The sequence below is a fragment of the Microcebus murinus genome, chromosome 15 (assembly GCF_040939455.1).
Source record: "Microcebus murinus isolate Inina chromosome 15, M.murinus_Inina_mat1.0, whole genome shotgun sequence".
Taxonomy (NCBI): Eukaryota; Metazoa; Chordata; class Mammalia; order Primates; family Cheirogaleidae; genus Microcebus; species Microcebus murinus.
The window spans coordinates 51546281-51559823 of record NC_134118.1 but is presented as its reverse complement, the minus strand read 5'-3'; positions in this window follow the sequence as shown (position 1 = coordinate 51559823).

The following is a 13543-nucleotide window of genomic DNA, read 5'->3' as shown; positions in this document are numbered from 1 at the left end:
TTTGGGGGCCCATTTGAGAGCTAAGTGTGTAGGGCAAAAAGGCACTGAAAAATCTGGAGAGAGATATTGATCCAAAAAGTCACAGATAAGATTTTCTTACCTGGAACAGAAACACTAGAGCAGCAAACATTTAATGGACATTTAATGGTAAATTTAACTAAATGCCAAAAGCTCAGTATGGATTAACATGAAAGTAAGAAAATCCTGGGAGATGAATTTTTAGAGAAGCCCAAATAGGATTTATCTCCAAGAACCTTCCTTCCCCCAAATTCTCACAGTGGAGAGCCAAGAAAGATGTCCTTTTGGCTCTGACAAGGGTAGAGGAAATGTAACTATTTTGAAATGATCTAAGCACATTTTCAATAAAAAAGCTCTCTGATCCAGAAGAAAAGACTTTATCAAAGCTGTATCGCAAATGGGAAAAAGGCATTTCACCAATTCCAGCCTCTTCTACGTTTTTATTTCACCTCAGGGGGAAAAAAAGCTAAAGAACTTGAGATTAATAATAAGATTAAAGACTACTTCTCCTCCCCTACCTTGAACTACCCTACCACACTTCAGTATAACAGTGGATTGCAGCCAAAAGAGCTGCAGACACAAAATATATCTAAGGAGTAGTTATTAGGGAAGCCCAAGGACAACAGAAGAAACAAAATCAAAGATAGTGGAGGAATCTGTACACTCTGGAAGCTACAAATATTTTTGTATTTCTAGGGATTTTGTTGTGGTTGATTTTTCTGGATTTTATACATAGAAAATAAAAATATTTGAGGACAAAGGCAGTTTTATATTTTCATCCCCAATGTATATTTCATCCTTTTGTTTACTTATTGCACTAGCTAAGTTTTCCAATAAAATACTGAATATAAAGGGTGAAAGAGGACATCCTTCCCACTTCCTAATCGTATAGGGAAAATGTCCAGTTTCTTATCATTGACTGAAAAGATGGCTCTACTTTTTTTTTGTAGATGTTTTATTGAAGTTGAGTACTTCTCTATTCTGAGTTTGATGAGAGATTTTTATCATAAATGAATGTTAGATTTTATCAAATGTTTTTTTCTATACAAATTGATATGATTATATGATTTTTCTTCTTTAGACTGTTGATGTGATTTTTGAATGTTGAAATAGCTTTGCTTACCTGAAATAATTTCATCTCGGTGTGGTATATAATTCTTCTTATATATTGCTGTTTTGATTTCCTAATATTTTGTTGAGGGTTTTTGCATCTATGTTCATAAGAGATATTAGTCTGTAATACTTCATATACTATTAATGATATTAACACTGTAGGCCCATATGGTTTCACTGTCAAATTCTACCAAACAATTAAGGAAGAATTAATATTCATTTAACATGGTTTAGCACTCTCATATAGTTAGAAAAGAGATCAATGGAATAGAACAGAGTCTATAAAATAGACCCACGTGTATGATCAATTTATTTTTGACAAAGATGCAAAAACAAAACAGAGGGAAATGTTAATCTTTCCAACACATTTTACTGGAAAAGCTTCAATCTATATCCAGCACCATATAAAAAGTGAATTACAATGAATCTTACACCTAAATGTGAAACTTAAAACTAAAAATTTCTAGAAGAAAACATCGGATAAAATATTTGTGAATTTGGGTTAGGTTCACATTTCTTTAATATGACCTCAAAAGCACAGTCCACAATATTAAAAAAAACATAATTTGTACCTTATGAAAATTAAAAACTTATTTTAAAAGATATAGCTAAGAGAATAAAAATATAGGCTATAATGTGGCAAAAAATATTTGAAATTATATTTCTAAAAACTAACTTGATTCCAAAACACATAAGGAACTCTCCAATGCTAATAAAAAAAAATATCCAAACATTTCAAAGAATGGGAAAAAAACATTTGAACAGACACTTTGCAAGAGAAGGTATATTGATAGCAAATGCACATTAAAATGATGTTCAATGTGATTAGAATAATGAAAGTTAAACCATGAGATATCACTACATGCCTATTAGGAAAGGTAACATTTAAGGTTGACTTTTCCAAGTATTATTAAAGATGTGAAGCAACTATATTTCTCATATACTGAAGGTGGGAATGGAAAATGGTATGACCACTTTGGAAAATAGTTTAGCAGCTCCTTCAGGATCTAAAGGAGCACATATGACCCAGTCATAATATTCTCAGGTACTTCCCAAGAGAAAGGAAAGCAGGTTTCTATGCAAAGATTTGTACATGGATATTCACCAAAAATATATTCATGATCTCCAGAACTGGAAACAAGCCAAATGTGTATCCATGTGTGAGTGGAAATATAAATTTTGTATGTACATTCACATAATGGAATGTCACTGAGGAATGAATGGGATGGACTCTTGACATGCACAAAACACACTCTCAAGATAATCGTGCTAAATGAGAGTCCAGATAAACAATGCAAACATACTGTATGTTTCCATTTAAATAAAATTTTAGATAATGAAAAATTAATTCTTGTGACAGAAAGCAAATAACAGTTGTCTTGGCATGGGGTAAAGAGTTAGGGAGAAGCAGAAGGGAGATGCTATAAAAAGGCATGAAAAAATTTGGGGGCTGATGGCTATCCTTATCTTGAGAGTGGTGATGATTTCACAAGATTATATATATTTCAGAACTTGTCAAATTGTACCCTTTAAATATGTGCAATTTATTGAGTCAATTATATCTCAATAGAACTTTAAAAAATACTGGAACAGGGCATTTTCTTTTAGCTATACATCTAATTTTCTTATCCTCTTTATAAGATTTATATCTTGGAAGAGATGGTCTTTTCTTCCTATATTTTTTTTTCTCACCTTGTGTTCACCCCTCAATCCATGCCAATCTGGCTTCAGCCCCCAGCTTCTGTCAAAATTGTTCTCACTAAATTAACCAATAACCTCTACAACATTTAATCAAAATTGCCTTTCCCCTTCCTGTCTCAATTAACTCCTCAAGAGCATTCAACATCGCTGACCACTTTCTTCAAGTCCTCCTTGCTTTTCATCTTTTTAAACTATCTTCCTCAGATTTCAGCCTAAATACATTTTTATTAGGAAAGTCTTTTCTGTTTTCCTGTTATCTTATCTGGAGGCAGCCTGTTTCTTTTTTTATTAGCAATTTTAACATGTTTTGATTATAAGTTGATGCATTTGCTTAGTGGCTATATTATACTACTGACCAGTAAAACCAATAAGGCTACAGTTATAGCTATTTTGCTCATTTCGATTTCCTCATTGCCCTCAACAGTGCTATACACATAGAAGGCAAATGAATAAACAAATTAGCATTTTGTGAGCTATACAAAGAATATATCACAGTTGATCTTTTTAATAACTTATGTAAGACACTTAATAGTATAGTCTAAATAGCACAGGCTTCAAGACAGGAAGATATAGAATCAAATTTAGCCTTTACCATTTCTTCGATGTGTGACTTCAGACAATTTATTACATTTTATGGGCATAAATTTTTTTATTTCTATTTTGTGTACAATTTAGTTCTCCTTTGAAGTTTTTAAGTATACTAAATTCAATGATGAATATATAACTCTCAGTAGAAAGCCTGCAAAATCACATGGACAGTTTTAAGTATTATTATACATGTTAATGTATTTTAAAGGGAAGTTGCAGGCAATCAAGTATTTCTTTCATATATTTTAGGAAAGAGTTAAATAAATAAAAATTGGTTATGTCTTGATATGACATACTTTCGAAGACAATAATTAGCTTAAGAATTTAAATGTAGTAAGCCCAGTTTAGAAAATGACCAGCCCATAGTACGCCAACATGCTTATTTAGCAACTATTTTATTATTTAAAGCTTTACTTAGTAGCATTTTCATTATAAAAGTATTTTTTCAATAATACTTAGAACAAAAGTACAACTTTTTTCATAATGGTTATAATTATATGACTATTTAAATCTATTATATTATTTATCATCTAATAAGTTCATTAGTTCTAAGTTTTATTGACATGCTTTTGGTGATTTAAGAGCAATATCATGAAATAATAAAATTAAAGTTATAAAGAAATATGTGAATTAAAGTCTTATTATTATTAATTTTGCAATTACTAAATATACATGTACATTTTCAGCTATTATTCATGGTGGGTTTTTGGGGTTTTTTTCTTTTTTTTTTTTGAAACAAGGTCTCACTCTGTCTTCTGGGCTAGAGTGCAGTGGCATCATCAAAACTCACTGCAACCTCAAACTCCCAGGTTCAAGCTAATCCTCCTGCCTCAGCATCTAGAGTAGCTGGTCTACAGGTGCATATTTTTTGTAGAGACGGGGCCTCGCTCTTGCTCAGGCTGGTCTCTAACTCCTGGCCATAAGCAATCCTCCCCCCTCGGCCTCCCTAAGTACCAGGACTACAGACCTCAGCCACCGTCCCCAGCCTATTCATAGTGTTTTGATGAACACAATCAGACAAATGTGTGAAACAAAATGTGATCAATTTTTGTCTTCCCTGTGGAAAAAAATAAGAATATTACTTGTTAGGCACTGGAGTGAGTGAAAGCTGTGTGAAACTTCAATTACCAAAGAAATCCAAAATCATAAAAATAGGAAAAGAACTAGAAAGAAATAGTTTAATATAATTAATACATCAAATTATAAAAACAGTACTAAACACTAAGAACATGATGATAAAAAAGGATGTTTTTAAATATCTCTATTCTTTCCAAGAACATCCAAAGTTTCATTTCATAGGCTAACAAAGCATGCCATTAAATAGACAGTTACAGAAAGGTTACTATGACACTATGTACCATTAGTGTTTGTAATTTAAAGGTATATGAAAAACCAAAATTTATTAATAATAATTATAAATATATCTACAGGAAAATTTTAACATTATAGTAACATAAATACTAAATTAATTTTCATTCAATTCAACATGATCTGCAGTACAATAAATTAGCGGCATGGTAAGTTTTTTTGTTTTTTTTTTTTTGAGACAGAGTCTCGCTTTGTTGCCTAGGCTAGAATGAGTGCCGTGGTGTCAGCCTAGCTCACAGCAACTTCAAACTCCTGGGCTCAAGCAATCCTTCTGCCTCAGCCTCCCAAGTGGCTGGGACTACAGGCATGCGCCACCATGCCCGGCTAATTTTTACTATATATATTATTTGGCCAATTAATTTCTTTCTATTTATAGTAGAGACGGGGTCTTGCTCTTGCTCAGACTGGTTTCGAACTCTTGACCTCGAGCAATCCGCCCGCCTCGGCCTCCCAGAGAACTAGGATTACAGGCGTGAGCCACCGCGCCCGGCCTAACGGCATGGTAAGTTAAAATGACCACATATTCTTGGCCATATCTTCTAAAAAGAGGTGGAGTCCATTTCCTTTCCCATTTAGTCTGGGCTGTACCCACAACTTTCCTTGATCACTAGAACACAACAGAAGTGACTATGTATCTTATGAGGCTGAGTCTTAAGGGATCTCCAGTTTTTCTTATATAGTTCAGAAAGTTTCCTCTTAGAACTTGCCCACCATGCACAGAAAATTCAAGGCACATAGGACAGCTCTAGGATAGCTAACATGCTCCCACTGACAGCCCGGCTAAGCATCCAGCCAACAGCTGGCACCAACTACCGGCCATGTTGAATGAGCCATCTTGTATGACCCAGTCCAGTGGAAACTCCAGCTGACTATGGCCCCAGCTAGCCCCATGTGAAGCAGAAGATCCACCCAATTGTGTCCAAAATATTATAAGCAATAGTAAATGGTACTGTTTTTTTTATTATAGAACCACTAAGTTTTAGGATGGTTTGTTACAAGTGTTCTGAAACAGAAAATAAAAAGTCAATCTTGATTTTAAAAGAATAGTGACTCTGGAGTCAGACTGCTTTTGATCCTTGGACTGACAGCAGTTTGTATGACTTTGGCTAACTTACAACTGACTCCATTTCTCTGAGTCTCCATTTCCACAGAGATCACTTCATGCGATTGTTGTGAGAAGTGAAGGGCTCCTGTAAAGCACTCACACAGTGACTGGAACTTAGTAAAAAGTTCAATAAATGTTGGCTGTTGCTGTGTTATTGCTATTGATGTTGATGTTAACTTGGTCGTATGAAATGTTACATATAAGTTTCACTCAGCTGAAGACTTGTGGTGTTAAGCTGGATGAAAAAATAAAAAAAGCATACGATCAGAAAGAGCTTGTGTCCAATAAATATATTTCAAATGATACTTTTTAAATAACAGCAATATTTCTGGAGAAAAAGGTAATTTGAAAATTGAGTAAATAAAGCTATAACAAAGTGTATTACCCTTTGCCTCATTTTCCAGAAACATTTAAATAGATGCATTAAGATGTTGTCATGAAGCTTGAATACCTGAAGTTAGTTCTATAATTTGGAATGATAATATAATTAATGTTCCTGTTTACTTTATAGAAATTGTTTTTGCTATTTAACATAAAACTGAAGTTATCTCATCCCAGAAATACATCATAGAAGTCAGACATATGTCTCAATAAGATTTCATTAGATGCCCCATTTTATTCTTCATTTCTCAGATTAAATTTTAGATTCTGACAAGAACTCTCATTTATAGTGGGCAGTCATAAAACCCTTCCCCTTTTACTTATACTTTACAAATTTCCCAGTGGTATTCTCTAATTAGCTCTAAATTTTGACTTCACATTTCGAATGGCTCTTCTTTGTCCGTAAGGGATAATTAACACTGGATTGATACTAATAGCTAGTATCTATTTGTGTTACCCAAACAAGTATTTTTATCTTTATGTTTGACCAACTACATATTGTAAAACCACTAATTTCACTCGCAAAGAGGCAAACTCTTAATTTTCTCCACATCTACACTTTCTAGCTCAGCGGGACATGTCTCTTCTCTCCAGCCCCATTACAGAATTAATTTATCCAATAGAGAAGGGCAGTCATTCTGATACATGGTTATGAAAAACTCTGCTCCCTACTGATATGTCAATAAAACCCCAGGGGCATCTCCCTCAATATTTTTCCTTTAAAGTTCTCTTATGTTTAACTAATTTCTATAGGGTTTATGATATTAACATAAATTTAGTGTAGTTTCAATGTGTCATGGGAAAAATGCAAAAGGAGTTAATTTAAGGGAAAAATTACAATTCTGAAGAAAATATAATTTTATTTATAAAAATGAATAAAGAGAACATACATATAAAAATGTATACAACAGTTCCTGAAGACATCATTTTATTTAGTGTAGATTAAAAGTAGCTACTCAAGCTAAGTCAGGCCAATTTGTTCAGTTTTTTCTCTTACTCAGAACTGACCTACTCAGAAATGTCTGATCAATATAAACACAGCTTTCAAATTTCTATTTTCTGTATGACATGAATCAACAGAAAAAAAAAAAACATAGTAAAACCCACAGAACTTGCCACAATATTTTTCAGTGATTAAACAGGAAATCCTGACAGCATCAGGAAGCATGACAAGAAAACCCACTTTAATGATAAGGATATAAGGATAAGTAATTGGCTAATGCCAGCTAGTAAATTAATAATTACTAAAATAAAATGTATGCTGTTAGATTTTTAAATCATTAAGATTGTTTAGGCCTTTTAATGTTATTTTTTAATTCTTTAAACTCTTATTTGGCATAATATTGGTTATATCATTTGGAAAGCAGGCCATCATGAGGATACTAGAGCAAGAGAAACTTCTTCAGCTGGTCCAGGCTGTGATGGTAGCAGAACTCACAACTCAATCCTTGTTATCTACTGGTAATTCCACAGTGAATATCTGTACCAAAATACAAAGCTGTGCATGTAAGAAAGAATCTTAAGTATAACCTAAATATCAAACTAAAGCTACATCCCCCATGGCAAGTAAATAGTTTTGATTAATTATCAGTTCTTGGTTTCTTTGTTCAGCAGAGATTCAATCAAGAACTATGTGAGCTAAGCTATCCATCATCAGGTGTTGTAAGATTCACTTGCCATAAACATAGTCATGACCAGAGATGGGGTTCAGGACATGGTACCCTAAAATATGACACTCTGATATATTGAATATTTTAAGTGGAATGAATTTGAGAAATAGCAAATGCAAAAAAATTCTCTATGACTTTCCCCTGTCCCTTTCCCCTGAAACAGGTCATAAAACCTAGGAAGGATTTTCTGACTTTCTCCTCAAAAGGTCATAAGACCCTCTGAGTGAGAGGTGCCCTCCCTATACCTGGAAGGAAGGAGTATCATTATCTCTGGAAACACAGGGACACGGGAATCTGAATGAATGAGCTTTGCTAAATGTCCCCCAGTCTATTAGCTCATACCACCTTTGTCCTGTGATATTGGTCCATGATTCTCAACTTTTCATCAAATCTACTAAAAACAAAACAAAACAAAACCTACTTAGGTTTAGCTCCTCCTTCAGTCTTCATGTCTTTATAACAGCTCTCATGTCATTTAAATTTGATATTAAGTAAATTTGTATGCTAGTCTCTTGTTAATCTGTCTTTTGTTAGAAGGGCCCAAGTCAATGAACCTAAGATGGGAAAAATATTTCTTCTGCCCTACACCAATAATACTTCAACAAGTAGGAGTGATATATTAATAGAATACACGAATGTTCTACAGGCACAGGTAAGTTGCATGAGGAACTGACTCACACTCTCAGTTCCATCTATTTTTGCTGCATTTTTGTCTCTCTCTCAAATCACAACATGGCCCAATGAGTCCCCAAATTCAAACCCAGTTTATAGATGATGCCACATGTTGACACTATCCAAATGCAGACAGCAGTATTACTATATTTACCACCATATTTTTTTTAGGTAGCTTTAAAAAGCAGTAGAGAAAGAATCTTCCCAGTATGTAGAATTTCAAACAATACATTTGGTTGTCCATTTCACCTGAAGGAGATGGCCTGAGATATAGATTTAAGGAAGGAAGATAATCCTTTTCCCCTGTCCTTAGCAGGTAGAGAATAGGGAGTTGGCCCAAGAATGACCACCAGGATTCTGCTGGCTGAGGCGCTGAACTTTGAAATCTTAGAAAGCTATGCAAAGATACAGAGTCAAATTAGAGATTATTTGTGCCAGCTGTGTTGAAGTCAAGTATACAGAGGCAGCAATGGCAACAAGAAGAATTGAAGATAGAATTAGTGGAATGTTCTAATCAGGCAATTTCTCCGGGTTGTCCTGCTCACAGTGATCCTCATTCAAGCCTAGTTCTACAGCATACTCTTAAATTCCATGATCTTGCAGACACCTTTCTAACAATGACTATTTTATTCAAAGTAATCAGAGTTAATTTATGGTTTGAAATTAAGAAATGTGATATTTGTCCTTTGCCTCCTTATAGAGATAATTTACATTTTTTATTCACTAAGTCACAGAGATTCTTTAACTAAACTTTAGTTGGCTCCTGAACATTGTCTTATGCCCATATGTGCAATTCTTTATAAAATCAAGTTTTAGTGAGAGCCCTGATAAATCTGTTCAGCAAGAGCCCCAACCCTTGTTATCTGATCACCCTAGACATCTGATTGGCTTCCTCATCCCCACCATCCTCCAGGTGATGTCTGATCACTCTGGCCTGCCTCCAGCAAGAATCTTGTTACCTGGGTTTAGCCAAAATCTCCCCTAGCCCACGATGATTCCTCTTGGTAATTTTCCATCCACTGATAACAACTTTACTCTTTGGCTACAAATTTCCACATGTTCATGCTATATTCCAAGTGGAGCCCAATCTCTCTCTCCCACCACAAAATCCCATTGCAATGGTCTCCATTCCTTTGACAATAGTCCTGCTGCCCTTCTTGGATAAAGTCTGCCTTAACATCTTTAACAAGCAGCATTAATATTGTTTGCTTTAACAAAAGAAATATGTTTTATGAGTTTAATGCTGGGTCCATTCAAAAAAGAAAAATATCTTCACTTCCAACATACGAATATTTATTTACAGAGATTTGTGTTTTAGCACTAGACTGACATTCTATTATTAAGTTTTATAGATAAGATAGCCATAGTTAATAACAAATTTCCATAAATTGCAATGCATTAAAATATTATTTGCATTTTTACCAATAATATAATATGGAAAAAATTGATATGTAATTAGACAATTCATAAAGTGGTGAAAAAAATTATACTCTACTAATCAGTATTTGATAGCTGAGGTTAGTATGCTTTATTTTAAGGGGAAATATAAAGATTTTTCAGAACATTAATGCAGTTGAAATAGAATGAAAATTAAAATTTAATTCATACATTTTAATTGGTTTTAATACAAGAACTAGTCTAAGTATACTAATGAGTCAGGATTGCAAAATAATCAGTAGGCAATAAATTTTAAAAATGCATAATTGGAGAGCAATAATAAATAATGTTTACTTTGTTTTGAATAATCTATGAACTATAATTACTACTTCTGTTTATTCATGTCTGGTTCAAAAACATAAATCAACTTAAGGCCAAGTTGTCTCCTTTCTTCTTTTGATCTTTTGGGGAGTTATTTGGTATTTTTGTATTTCAGTAATTGCAGACACAGGATTTATGCATCACTCTTAAGTTGGAAGAAGACCCTGCTGAACCCATGAATGTAAAATTTAATTTAAAACTTAAGTGCATCATTTACCCTTATATTTAATTAAGCATGTTAAGTGCTCAATTGCTCCAATGTCTCAGTTTTTCTGTGCTCATAGTACTTGAATATGAATAGTGAAGACATTTTTCACCATTGAGCCAATAAAGAAAGTATTATCAAAGGAAGCAAATAACTGAAAGGAATTGTGGTCACTACAAATGTCAGCAAAGCCAGAAATAGTCCTTCAAAATTCAACTATGCTGCCAGTGACTGTAGAAAGGGCAAAGCTTATGAGTCATTGATAAAATCAAAGTTATAGCTGAATGGGCTACTAATCAATCAATAACACAAACCAAAATATTATAACATTAGAATTCATTTTGACATAATTTTTAAAAACCACATTCCTTTTCTATAGATACAACATTATTATTATCAAAAATGCTTATACTTTTCTACCTTTTTTAAAAAGAGAAAATAAAAGTGATCTAAGCAGCATCAGAACCTCATTCTGTTCTTAAACACAAGGGATAAGGGGGGAAAGGAAGCATTAGAAATAATAAGGAACACTTTCTTTTTCCAATCTCCAAACACATATTTAATCAGAATAATGTAACTGATGGATGCCCTCCACAAAAATATCTAGAGGTGATGGACCATGCCCAAGTTGCTCATAAGGTGCTTAATAAATGAAGACAAGAGAGAGAAAGAAACACAAATAGAATAAGAAAGTGTTTCAGAAAGAGTATGTTGTAGCCTTTTTAAAGGTAAAGAGACATAAAAAATCAGAATTTTTAAATTGTTTTCTACACAAGTATATAATAATGTCTCAGTATCTCAAAAGAGATAACGCAACTTACAAACACTCTTAAGTCGAAATTTATGTACTAATTTTATCTAATTCAGAATCTCAACTAGAATAAACCTGACACTGATTACATACTGATGCAAATTAGTTTGCTAGAGTTTTCATGATTAAATATATGCTTATACAAATCCATAGGCACATGTGGATGTTACCTAACATACTACTCCAATAGGTTTTGTGTGAAATAGTCAATTTTTAATTGTATTGTTATAACATGAAAACAGTTTCTGCCAGGCTTTTCCAAATTCCCACCAAAATACCTATAAAAAATGGAGACAAAATCATAAAAATTTACTGTTTTGAAAATAAAATTATTGCTATTATATGAGTAGTTTACCTATTTATAATGTCTAAGAATTTCATGAAGAAAAAAAAATCCAGTCACACTTTCACATCATACACATACATAATGAGTGTGATGTGCACCGTCTGGAGGATGGACATGATTAAAGCTCTGACTGGATGGTAGGGGGCAGGGCATGGGCAATATACATAACCTAAACATTTATACCCCCATAATATGCTGAAATAAAAACAATGAATCAGCTTCACACAAATGAAAGAACATAGAAAGATGCTTTTTCTCTTTTTTGCTGTTTACGCAGAAAACAGAGACCCCTAAACTATAGCAACCACACTCTAAAATCTATTGACTATAGATTGAGGAAGATGCCATCTCTTAAACATTGACCTTCATTTTTCTGTGTCATGAAGATATGTAACTACTGTGACACTTAACACATTTCAGATAAAAACAGAATTTGGGGATTGGCAGTGTATTAGTTTCCTATTGCTGCTGTAACAAATTGTCATCGGTTTAGTGTCTTAATACAACTTAAATTTATTATCTTACTGTTTTAGATATGGGTCTCACTGGATTAAAATGAAGGTATTGGCAGGGCTGCATTCCTTTATAAAGGCTCTACAGGAGAATCTATTTCCTTGCCTTTTCCTGCTCCTAGAAGATGCCTACATTCTTTGGTTAGTGGCCTGCTGCTTCTATCTTCAAAGCTAGTAATGGTGCACTGAGTATTCACATCATATTGCTTCTAACCTTGCTTCTGTTATCACATCTTTTCTGACTCAGGCTCTAAATCTTCTGCCTCCTTCTTCCACATTTAAATGACCTTTGTGACCCACTAGGTTCATCAATATAATCAGGATGGTCCTATTTTAAGATCAACTAATTAGCAACCATAATCCCACCTATAATATTAATTCTCCCTTGCTATGTAATCTAATAGATTCACAGATTCTAGGGATTCAGACATGGACATCTTTGCAGGGAAGGGGGAGACAACATTTTGTCTACCAAGTAGTGCAACATTGTTTGCTGGAAACTTTTACAAAATTATATAACAAACATACACTGAAATGCTAGTAGAGAGAAATAAATTCTGGAGATTATATTTTTCGTGTACTCCAACAGTGTGTTATAGAAATATTACAAATTAGATGCAAGTAATCTAATTACTGCCTCGGGCCAGTAAAGCCACCTGAGACATATCACTTTCTTATTATTTTATTATTTTATACACTCAAGGTTATTTATTAATATATTTGTCTTACCTGTACAATGGGGCTACCATATAATGATGCTAGCACGTCTCCTCCTACACTAGAAGCTTCAAATCAACCATGTTGGGAGTACTCACATTACCAAAAAAAAGGCTTGATTTATTGTTTTGTTGATTGTCTTGACTTTAAAAAATGATTGAAAAAATGTTAATCATGTGCATTAAACTTAAAAGTGTGTCTTGTGGATAGCTGTTACCCTGAGAGGAGAACAAAAAGTTAGAAAATATTATTGTATTATTCTGAACCTATTATCCAAAATTCAGCAAAGAAGTTGCTCACATAATTGATGAACAAATTAAATTAGGTATAGGTCTGAGTTATTACTTATTAATGTAAATGAAAATATCAACCAACATTCATGTCAGAATTATACTCCTTAGTCAATACACTTGTAAGTTGGCTACATAGACAGGAGTTCAGCAAAAATCAGTGAAATCATTCTATGAAAAGCAAGTGGGTATACAGAATTTACAGTAAATACTGAATTTTTTAAAGTATTTTTAAGTTGTTACAAAATTTAAAATATATATGTATATATCTGCATATATATACAAATT